The 12643-nt window shown below is 38.6% G+C and overlaps 1 long non-coding RNA gene across 1 annotated transcript in view; it reads right to left on the reverse strand.

Annotated features, from left to right (window-relative positions):
* Window positions 1-12643, reverse strand: part of LOC127142390 (uncharacterized) — a 74595-nt gene that overhangs the window by 59109 nt on the left and 2843 nt on the right. The window lies entirely within an intron of this gene.

Below are 12643 nucleotides of genomic sequence, written 5' to 3' on the forward strand. Positions count from 1 at the left end.
GTTTGATTAATAGTCTCATGGTTGTTTTATCTTCCAAAAAACTTTGGCAAAGCTGGGGATTGTTTACAACCTCTGATCACTTGACTGCTTGAGGTTCTTGCCCTGCCTGACTTTTTAGTGCTGTAGCAGTGTTTCCAGAACTCAGCAGCTGATGAGAACAGTGTCGTTATTATTCACCTCACACAAAAAATAGACCCAAGTTGCAAATTTAAAAAAAATAAATAAATAAAAAGGGGCTGAACAAAGCTATTTCAGAAGAAGACTGATGAAGTGCTACCCATCATGTCAAAATAGCAGGTTTATATACTTTTCTGAGAATACCATACAAGGTAGAGCAAAAATCAAAATCAGGTGCTTAATATCATATAAACATCACCTAATCTAATACAACTTATATAGAGTCTTTGATAGTTTCCACATGTTCTGATATATGATTAATACCTGCTTTGTCACAATTGTAAGTCTTTGTGTCTCTCTTCATCCTCAGAGCAATAAGGTTTACAGTAAATTTGTTTTTACATTATGCAATGCTTTACTATTATAGCAATGATTCAATTAACATTTGTATGCAAAATTAACATTCCACCATAATTAGATTGCAGCAAACTAGAGAATCAAATTTGTGATGCAACTGAGACAGACCCTCTGGGGTGCTTTATCAGCACAGATTGAGCAACTGACTTTATTGCCTTGGAGAATATTAATTTTGGCTGCATTGTTACACCTGGATAAGCTCCGCTTTAGTTTAGGTTTATTATGACAGTGACCTGTATTCCTACAGGCCTATTGTCAGTATGCTCACAGTCACATTTACTGACAACTGAGTATCTCCAGAGACTTTTGCTTAATGGTGTGGAGTCTCTATTCCTTTTTATCTTGACATAGTGGGGATATATTCTCACTAAATTGTCTCTCACTAAAAGATCATGGGACTAATGGGGATCCTGTAGACCATCCCTTTACCACCATTCACTGAATCAGCTAGAAACTGTCTCATTAGTTATTCATCTTGTTGAACTCGCATTCACTTTGCAGTCAAATCTGATTTTGTTATAAAAGTACAGCAACATTGAGAAAATGTAGGTCTAACTATCACACGTTGAATTCAATTATATTCAAACTAATTGTATTGTGAGACAAGAATGAAAGATGTCATGTTCTTCAGGGAGCAAAATTAATTCTTCGGCCTGTCAATGTAGGTAATTGGTGATGATGAGCTACTTCTCCATGGCTTACAATATACCCAGCTCTCATTTAAATGCACCCAGAGCAAGATGCAGCCAAACTACATCAGTCCTCAAAATGAAGTGGTTTTTTCGAAGCCAAATGTTCACTTCTACTTATTTTCTCCTTACTGTGGGTGAAAACACTGAGAACACATGAAGAGGTATGCAGGTAGTCTGTGTCTGTGTGTATGCTTGCGTGTGTGTGTTTTGTCTTTAGCTGCCAGCGAAAAGTACCACAAGGATTCGCAGGTGCTGTTTTTCTCAAATGCCTGACCCGTTCCCACTTTTATTTCTCTAATATCCTTAGGAGCGCTCTGAGCAGTTAAAGCAGTCATGTGTTACTGATCCTCATCTATGAATACACGAGTGTTGTCAGAAATCACTAAAACAATGCACCAAAGGGATGAGTGGGAGGTCAGGCTCTAACAAAACTGAGGTGATAGAAATAATTCATGTTTCATGCGGCCATACCCTCCAGTAAGACACACTAATGGGGAGCAAGTAATGTAATTTGCTGATAATTTCTTTCTGCAGCATGTTTTGGTATCATATTTGTGTTCATTTAGGTCAAAATGAATAAGAGTCCAATACTGAGGGCCTTTCTTCTATGGCTCAAGGCTAGAACACAAGCCTCAGTCAAAGGTGCAATGCAGACGTAGTTGGTTTCAACAGATTTTCTAGAAAAAGAATCAACTTAACAACCACACAAGGTTTGGCACAGTACAACTACAGTACATCTAACTACCTCTATTTAATTACCACATGACATACTTAGTCTTAATTTGCCCCGTGTAACTGCACCTCAGAATGAAAAACAATAAGCCCCACGGCTGATATGGGAGGTGGCTAACTAATAAGCTCAAGCTTAAGCACGGCCACAACACAAGGGATCATCCAGCAGCTGAACTCAAGATGCCAAACATGTTGCTGTTTCCTCTTGACAGACATTTTCTGGGCACAAAGAAACAAAAACAAACAGTGGAAAACAGCTGGTGACTTCCAACGCTTCACTGACTGCATACCAAAGAGGGCAAAACTTGTCAGACCTCAAGTGATGGACTTGAATTAGCTGCTACCTGTCTATTTACCTGATGAGCATTCAGTGGATTGTGGAATGCAAGCCTGACTCTTTGGTGGAGATTCACTGCAGTAAATGCTTTTTCCTCCATATTAGAATCAGAATCAGAGGAATTTGTCTTGGTATATCGGTGCTAAAGAACATTGATAGCAAACAAAGACAGATATAGAGAAGTAGAAGTAAGGCTAGACAATGCACCAACACTGAGGCAGCCATCCGCAGCGCCATCTTTGAGAGAAAATAAAATCAAGCATACAATGTGCACATTATCACCATTAAGTTTGTGGTATGCCCTTGGGTTGATAACTTGATTTGAGTCTCTGACATGTTGATACTGAACATGTTCAGACAACACATTCCTTTTCTGCTAAAATATCTGATCTTCCAGTATCAGATCATCCATAAGATTATAATTGCTATGTTTAGGCACTCATAACACAGGGAAAGATAATTCCCTTAGCAAAAGTGCTGGAAAGTCCAGTCCAATTTATTTCTTTTTTCAGTAAGTTGTCTATGAACATAATAAGACAGTGAGCACATTTCCTACAAAACATGTTTGCTGTTGCAGTTTTATTTGTATACAAATGTAATTTCTGGGAGACAGGGCTGATTCAAATTCAAATGGTGCTCTTCATGCCCAAAACATCAGTTATTCAAACAAAAACTGTTGCTTTTGCAAAACTTTGCTTCAAAAAAGCTTTTCAAAACAGGAAGACGATTATACCTCATTGCCAAATGAATAAATGCAAATGAGGGACCCTGGGGCGGGGTGTCCACCGCCTCTTATGATTTTATTTGCTGCTATTTCTACTTAAATAAGTAGACTCAATAAACTTGTACATTCAGAAACACAGAGACAATTTCCTCCATTCCTCCATTTCATTACATTCATTTTACTGTAAGTTTTCAGTAAAGTTTCCCTTTTGACTGAAATATCATTTTCATTATTTCATGTTTACTTTTAGTTGACCAAAAATATTATTAGTTAGCAGCTTAACTGATATAATCAGGTGTTGGCATAGATTTAGAAAGACTGATCCCTTACCTCCCAGAGGATCTCAAAATGTCCAAGGGCTAATAATCCACTGCAACCCTGATCTGACTGATATCAGATTTTAATTGACAGGCCGGCCTATTCTTTGCCACTGGTCAGAAACTAGAGACTAATGAAACAGCACTGTGTCTCAGAGCCAATTCCAATAAAAAAAAAACAGTTGGATAAAACCAACACCCTGCGGCTTGATGTGTGTCAGTGATGCCTGACTTCTACAGGATGTTACCACTACTGCCAATTAAAGCACTCACGTCAGCATGAGACACATTAAATACACGGTGGGGTATGACTTTTATTAAGTTCAGCTGTAGTGTAAGCTGAATACAAAGCTAAGGTTTGAGCATGACTTATTTCCAAATGATGTAAGTGTGTGTTATTATTATTATTCTTTAATTGATGTTATGAAATTAACTGATTATGTAAAAAGGGGCAAATATAAGTTTTACTGTTAATATTTATAGTATTGTTGATTATCATCAATGATTATATAATTTTGGAATTTCATAGACTTTAGATTTGTATAAATCCATGATTTACAGGATGTGGGCAGTGGACAATATACAGCATAATGGTACAGCTTTCAGTAGGTCCCATTTTTACTTTACAGTGTGTCCTGACTTATTCTCAGGAGGCACATTTCATCTTCAGTTGAAGAAAACTCCCAAGACTGTGCATCAAACTCTCTTCAGCTGGGTAGAATACTCCCTCTGTGCAGCTCCCCCAATAAATCAAGAAAGAACATGACGTTCTCCTTGTACAGAGCCTTGCCTTTGGTTTGGCTGCTTGCTTTGGTCTCTCACCTTGAATTTTAGTACAATTATATTATGTTTTAGGAAAGTGAAACAATTGTGTGCTGCTAGGTATCCTGTATGCTTTCTTAATGTTGAGTGGTGACTACAGCCAGAACCCTGACAGGCTTTTCTCTGTGAAAGTGATTCAGTTGTAACTTTCCACTTTTTGGGCATTCTGATTAGCTTACAGTTAAATGTTCATTAATGCTTTGAGGTGCTATTATTCTCTACTTTGTTGGTACAAGAGCCACTTTACTGTCACTGTCTGTGTTAGCCATCCCAAATTGCTGAAGCATTCCTTCTTTTTGTTTTCCCTCTTCCCTGTATCTCTTTTCAGTATCTGTTTTAGTGTAAAAGTAATTTCTCATCCTGTTCAGCAGCCTCATCAGCTGTTTAGTTAGTATACCAGCTAGTATCCCTATCACGCTCTGATATACTGGGCTTTATTTTGCAGTATTATCATTCATTACAAAGCCCTAACCCTAAACTCCTATTATAGTAGGAATTATGTGAATTAACCATGTAGGTTAGGAGCTGAATACTCTCACTCTTTCCTGTGTAGTTCAGCACATTTAAGCCCCCTCCGCTCTAGTTTCCATTGTATTCGCACAATGTGGTTGTAGTTGCAATGTAAGAAATTCTCAACTGACCCACTGTACATTAGTCTTTCCATCTGCACCATCTCTGTGTTGCCTTCATTTGTGTTTTCATCTGACACAGTGTTTCGGTGTATCTGTAGTCAATTAAAATGGACTTGGCTCATCTGAGATTTCAGTTTGGAGTTTATTTTGCTATGAACCAGATACGGTTGCACAGCTGGAAGTCCATTTTGGAGGATCTGATTAGTTTTGTTTCATTAGAAAATGGGGTACCACATTAATGTGCATCAAAGTATTTGTTCACTGTCTCATTAACCATGCAGGCATCTGTGCTGTGATGATGTTGCATCATAACTCCCATGTATGAAACAAGGCACAATAATGCTACATTTGTCCAGTGAGTAACCACATATAAAGCTGCTGTTCTCTGGACTGTGAGGCGGACACACTGACATGACTCCTCTGAGAATATTTCCCTCTTCTCTGCATTACAATTGTTACCCTTCAACCCACTCTTGTGTTTGGTATATGAAAAGCAAAGCATGTTTTTGAAATATGTTTTGCAGGTGTAAATGGCCTATTTGGCTGCAGTAGAGGAAAATATGGCTGCATTGTGGAGTTATGGTTGGCCATCTCTATGAGTAACCTCTTTAAAGATTATATATACAGAACTCCAAATGTCTTCATATGTCAAAGATAAATGCAATCTGCTCCTGATTAAAGCTTACTGCTTCTTCTGTCTGACATAACTCATCAACAAAGGCCCAGCAGTAAAGAAAAAAAGCAATTGATTTGGTTGGCGGGAGGTCTGAGCTCAAGCTGAAATTGGGCATTAAAATGTCACAGTCCATTGCTCCCACTCACAATATTCCTCCTCGAGTCAAGGGAGACTGTGAAAATGTACGATTAATGCTTACAGGCAGAGACTTCACTCATTCCCCAGTGCTCCTGTATCCAAAACAGAAACCAGAGAAGAAAAAACAAAAATTACACCATTTAATTAAACTGTTGATGACTTGTGGCTGTATTGTGTTGTCCCATACATGACAATTGAGTGATAGCTATAAAAGACAAGTTAATTGAGGGTTATCTCAGGGGTTAAATATACCTGACTGTAAACAGAGATGAAAGCAGAGGTTTCCTAAAATAGCAGGGGATTTCAGCTGTATATGTCAGCCCTCTGTGCACTGCTTTGACAACTCAGCAAGTCTAATTATCATCAGTGCTTTGCTGAGGGCTTCAAATGTGCATCTATCCGGGTCTCAAACTGTGGCGTGAAAGCTTTCTATTTCCACAAGGTCTTCAACCATTTCCCCAAGCAGTTTCGGTGAAATGAACCTGCCTGTCTTCAGCACTCTGTCTGCCATACAGTGCATCTATCTGTTCCACTTCTGGCTTTGACTACAGTTTAGCCATCAGTAGTCCCCTCTTGAGTGAGACTGCTCACACAGAGAGACACAGGAAAGCAAATGTTAGGCTGGAGGCTATTAAAAATGGAGAGAATGAGTTTGCTGGATGTCTTTGTAGGCACCAGGACCTCCCAGTATTTCCTCCCAGGATGAGGTCAGACGACCTATCGATATGTGTGGTATTCGTGTAATACCACTGCTTTTGTTTATCTCACACCCTGCAGAAATCTAATTTCTTTTGCTTTCCTAGTGATAAATTATGTTTATGGGAATGTGTGGAGAGAATCTATCATCTGGCTCAATTCAATACAGAAGAGGAGAATAATTGACCTCTTCTCCTTTCAGGCACAATAATAAGCATTTAGTGGCTCATAATAGAATACAAACAAACATAGGGACTCACAATATACAAACAGTTCTATGAGATTACATTAGTGATCTTCTAAGGATTTTGCAAGTGTGAACTCAGCATCAGTGAATTGTTTAAGTGTTTAAAGCCATTTGCAGTGCTTTCAAAACTACAACTCAGGTCAGGGACAAGACTGTAGACATAATAAAATGCAGATACTACTTAAACTCAATGATTATTGACAGCTGGAAAACATTGCGGGGGAGAGGGATGTCTGGAATACCCTGCTTAGCTTGATGCCACTGCGACCTGACCCCAGATAAAAGGAAGAAAAATGAAGATGGAGAAGATTACTGACATGCCCTCACCTGGTGTTGCTTTTCACAGCTGACACTACTCATCTCTTGCAAGTGGCTTTACAAAGAGTCCTGAACCTGTCAGCATACACACAGAATGCTTGTTCATGTTGAGTCTTACTTTCCCCAAGATGCAACAAAGTAAGACTTTAAGGTTGGAAAGAAAAAAGACAGCATGAAAATTCAATCTGCACAGTCAAATTGATGGCAAACCCCTCAGCGCCCTGCCATGGAACAGATGGTATTACAATATGAGGACAGCACTAACAGATTCATCCATTTTGTGCCTGTGTTGGGAGAGTAGCACATCACTATGGAGGGGTTTACTGAGCCAAAACTGTCAGATGGCCACTCCACCTTTCAAAAGGGAGCTGGTCTTTGCAGAAAAGACAGCATACACAATGATGCATTCTGTGTTCTGCCATTGCCAAGTGGCATCTCGTCACTTTGTGTCTCATTGTTGTCTTTTGATTATCATTGAGAACATGATGTAGAAACCTCACTCAGTAACTATTATAACAATGTACAAGACCATATGCCCCCTCCCCTCATCCAGGCTTTGAAGGGTCTTGCAGGGTCTTGCAGAAATTTCCACGACTTGAAATGGGATATTTTGGCATTCAGACATTGTCTGGACTCAAGAACAAATAAAGGACTTGTGAATTATGTCCTGTTGAGGTGCTGCATGAATATTTCAGATGTCCAATTGCTTAATTGCACCTAATTAGTGCGATTAAGAATTTAATGGTTACATCTACAGTGAATCTAGAGATGAAGTGGTAGCTGTCACTTAAACAAAAGCCCTATATGCATTTGCATTCAAAGGTCACCCATTGGAACATTACATTTATAGGAAAGCTGATGGGGGGAGTCCTTTGTATGCCTGCTGAAAGCTTCTCTAAATATAGTTAAATGCTAAATATCAATCAAATACCTATGTTCAAGCAACTTCCAACAGAACCCTGTGTTTTCTTCTTTTAAAATGCATCTGATTTAACCAGATATAGTTTGATCTCCCTTGCATTGCAAATTTAAAAAAAACCAAGAATGATTTCATCAAAGGAAAACATTTTATTTTCTTTTTTTTTTTTTTGAAGAAATTAACACATCTGTATGATAAATATGTACCATACATATATGTACCATATGTAAAGGTAACAAAATCTGTCTACCAGTATCAGCATTAATTGTACATTAATTGCACATTAATTGCACATCTTTTACTTGTTTAAACAGTCTGGATAACAAGGATAGCTGCTTGCTGTGTACTTGCCATACAGACATAAGAGTGCAACCAAACTCGTGCATTTTCATTATGCATATTTGCAAATCATGAAGGGCTAGAATGCAGACCACCTCCTAAGCACCACACCTATCTATAAAGCTCTTTGTCTTATCACAGACAATTCAAACACTTAACATGGTTTTGTTTTGTTTTTTATTCAAGAGATTTCTCATTTTAGGGCACACATTTAGCACAACACCTGTTTTGCAAGACATGCTCACTACAGCAGAGAATGACAAATGCAAACTTCAAAACCTCAGGGGACACCAGTGCTTCTTCTCAAATCTGGAAGGAACTTTGTATGAAAAACATAAAGACCTGTGTGGTGGCAGCATTATATTTGTTCTGCTAATCTCAATAAAATTAAATGAATTAAAATTAGCTCAAGGATGGTACCCATTTTGGTTAGATTTGGTGAAACTCATATATTAGACAGTGTAAAATAATACATCCTCTGGGCTGCAGCTGCATCACTGTATTGGGCTACCTTAACTTTAGGCTAAGACAAGATAGAGTTCTGCAGGGGGAAACTGGAATGGTACACCTGGCACACATTAAGTGATGTTTCCTCTGGCTCTACTTTGCCCTGCTCCCTCTTACCCAGACCTTCAACCTCTCCACCTCACTAACTCTCCTCATGCATGGAGAGTACCCAACATGATGTGAATATGTGTGAAAGGGGGGGCTCACGTTGGAAAAGATACATTAGCGGGGCGATAGGACTCTCTCTGGAAGACTCTGATCCCATTAGAGTGGGTCATCAAAGCCTTCTTTGGCTCCAGACCTGCTGCAGGTCATGAAACCAAGAGACAGAAACTCTCAGAGTCTTTCTCTTCATAATCTGTCAAAATTGGCCATGATCCACAATAAAAGCCCACTTTTTATGTGTGTAAATATAATGTGCATGTTCATATTGCTATGACTTGGTGTTGAAGAAAAAATCTGTTTCTAAAATTCTGTTCTATTACATGTTATATGTTTATTTACTGTCCATATGATTTTTGTTTCATTGTCATATAATAACAAAAATCATGGTGGTTTTGGGATACCTACTTTTAATATCATATATGGTTACATACACAAGATACATCTAAATTGAATCATAGAAATATCTGATAATAGAAATAACCTTAGGCTTCTCACCAAGTGTGGAGCAACAGCCTTGGTTGTCACCACCTTTAGCTGGTTTGATTGTTCACTCTTGCATGTTATCTCCTATTCCTATTATGATACAAAGACCCAATTGAACATCCATCCATCCATCCATCCATCTTCTGCTTATCTAAGATCAGGTTGCAGTGGCAGCAGGCTAAGCAAGGTATACCAGATGTCCTCTCCCCAGCAACACTTTCCAACTCCAAAGGCATTCCCAAGCCAGAGAGGATATGTAATCCTTCAAGTGAGTTCTGGGTCTACCCCAGGGTCTCCTCAGTTGTTCAGTGCCCGGAGGCATCCTAATTAAATGCCCAAACAACCTCAACTGGCTCCTTTCAGTGCAAAGGAGCGGCAGTACCACTCTACTAAGCCCAGCCACCCTATGGAGGAAACTCATTTTGGTCGCTTGTATTCGCAATCTCATGACCATAGGTGAGGGTTGGAACATAGTTTGGCTCAGCTCCCTCTTCACCACAAAGGTCTGCTCCTAGAATCACCACCTTAATGTGGTGGAGGGGTTTGTGTGTCCCAGTAATTTTGTGAGCTGGTAGCCCCTGGTAGGGTCTACCAAGGCAAACTGGTCCTAAGGAACAGACCAGACTGAGGGCAAGGGCATTGGAGTTGGGTTCCCAGCAAGCCGGGTGGCAGGCAAGGGTGGGGACCCAGGCACATTGATGCCTGGCATTTCCATTCATCCATCCATTATCTATGTCACTTATTCTTAATGGTTGCAGCTGAAGCCAATCCCAGCTGACATTTGGCAAGAGGTGTTTGAATTTGCCAACTAAAGAACCCAATCTTCCAAGGACAGGAGCACTATTTGCAGGCAGAATAGAGGTGTTGCTGACACCATCAGCTTAGCTGGGCTTTGGTGATAAGTCTACCTTACTGTGACAAAATAATCTTAACTCAAAGGTCCACTAACAGAGTGCTTAGTGGGAAAAAATATAATTGACACTGAGATGCAGTCAAAAGATAAACCTGTTAATCAATTTATAATGTATATCAAAAAATAAAACAATATAATATAGCCCACACTGCCTCTTTTCATTTATGTTTAAATGCATTTATTGTTTTAAAAAAACAAAAACTGTGCTTACATATGTGTGTATCTAATTTTAACTTCCAAACGGAATTACTGTATATCATGTATCAAAAAATGAAGACACTGAGCAGCCAGTTATCTCAGGATTTGAGCTATCTCTGAAATGAGGTTGTTTTTTCCTACCCACATGAGCATATCAGACCTTCATTGTGTTAACAACAAGTGTGGTTAAGGTTGTTGAACGGTCATGGTTTGTTTCACTTTGTTCAAGTAGGCCCAATAAGCACTTCCTTAAGGTTAGAGGACTTTCATCATCATGATTACAATAATAACCACATGGTTGAGTTTCTGAAACAATCACAGATTAAAAAATAAATCAAATAAAATAAATTAAAAAACTGATTATCGGTTTCACACTTGAAATGGACAGCAGTCTCCTGTCTGACAGTCCTGTGTTTTGTTGTTTACAGTTAATTGATCTCTACTTGGCTAGATGTGAACTTTGAAATGAAATTCTACTTGGGCTGTGAATGACGACATTTCCACAGAAGCACAACTGCAGACAAAAACACAGATTGATAAAGGCCTCTAGAGTCTCCCTTTCCATTTACCCTGGCAACACATACAGTGGTTGTCCTGGCAACCAACCTAAACTATCCAAGACATTTTCTGTTTTGTTTTGTGTTTATGACATTTTTGGCACCATTTCCCACTTCTAAGCCAAAATTTTTACAGAGCCCCTAGGTGTGACAAGATGAGAGATCTGATTCAGAGTTGGCATTTGCAAGATCTTAAGTAAAACCTTAAAAGGAATTATCACATTGAAAGCATGAGCCGCTGCTAACAGTTTATTTATTTATGTTTATTTATTTATGTATAAGTAGTATAAAGGTGAAACTATAGGAATTTGAATGAACGTAGCTAAATCTCAGCCCCACCCTTGGTAAAATAGATATGGTCTTGCAGCTTTTTATACATCTATCACACCAACAGAAAGCGAGGAGAGAGTCTGAAACAGTGATGTAATCCTTGTTTTTATAGTTTCCCTCATACCCTGTGTGCTGTCATTGACTGGGAGCTACACACCAACTGTCCACAGGTTGTAGCCCAGAAATGTCCCAAACACAGAAAAACAAGAAGAAACTAAGAAAATACAGGCAGAGGGCAGCTTCTCTGCAGATAAACACACAGTCACACACTTCTAGTGGGTCATAAGTGATGATTGAGAGGGATTACTATTATATGAGTCTATACTTTTTTTTTTTTTTTAAGAAAAATCCTGCCTATTATACTTTTAAAATGTAAAATATGCACCAGGTGTTTTGACTGCATTTATGGATATCTGAGCACACTTCACAGAAAACAGAACTGTCTTAACTGAGAAAACTTAAAATGACAATACAAGCTTTCAGAAAAGAATTCCAAAGTGTCTAGAAAGAACAAGAGAAATGCATAACACACTGCTATCTCTGATAAAAGCAAATGTGCCATAAATAAAGATCTGAAAAGAGGCACATGTTTTCTCCTTACGTATTGGAATATATCTTAGATATAAATTGAATGTGGCCATCTCATTACAACCCCCCCAAATGTAAATCCTATACAAGGCCGACACAGACACTGAAAGGGACAGCTACTATTACTAAACAATGTTTGTACAACATTTGCACAGACATAGGGTGTTCACAGGGAGGCATACTGTACATGCATACAGGACTTTAATAGTAGGGGAGGGTTTATTGGTCCCTGCTGTCACCTCCCTGTGTACTCTACCTAAAGTAGACTACTGATTATAACTATCCATTTAAAGGAGACTAGAGTTTGATTAATGCTTAATTTTTGAAGTGACAACCAAGCCTTGACCTTTACAAGCTTTACAAATGCAGAATAATTAAAAATTGTTTCATGCAGCAGTTTTTATGTTTGAGCAGGGTAATACAGAAGTGATACATCACACATACCGCCATCCATGGATACTGTAAGAGTCATTTAGCACTGAACACTGAAGATTTACAAGGAATACAAAGTTATGGATCTTAAAAATAGAAATATAAAAATATATTTTGGGATCTTGATCTCTAAATTTTTTGGAGTCTTAGCTGATTGATTATGTCCTGTGGTTAGGTTTTTGATGATTGTGTTAGTCTTTCTCTGGGTTACTGTGTGTCTCCTTCTCTGGGATATAATTTAAAAAAATAATTTCTTGAGCTAATGGAAACGTTACCATATTTCATGACAATGTAACACAAAAAATACAGACAAGTACATTGAAAGAGTAATTGTTGCGTGCAAGAAT

Source organism: Lates calcarifer, linkage group LG1 (assembly GCF_001640805.2).
Source record: "Lates calcarifer isolate ASB-BC8 linkage group LG1, TLL_Latcal_v3, whole genome shotgun sequence".
In the NCBI taxonomy this organism is placed as follows: Eukaryota; Metazoa; Chordata; class Actinopteri; family Centropomidae; genus Lates; species Lates calcarifer.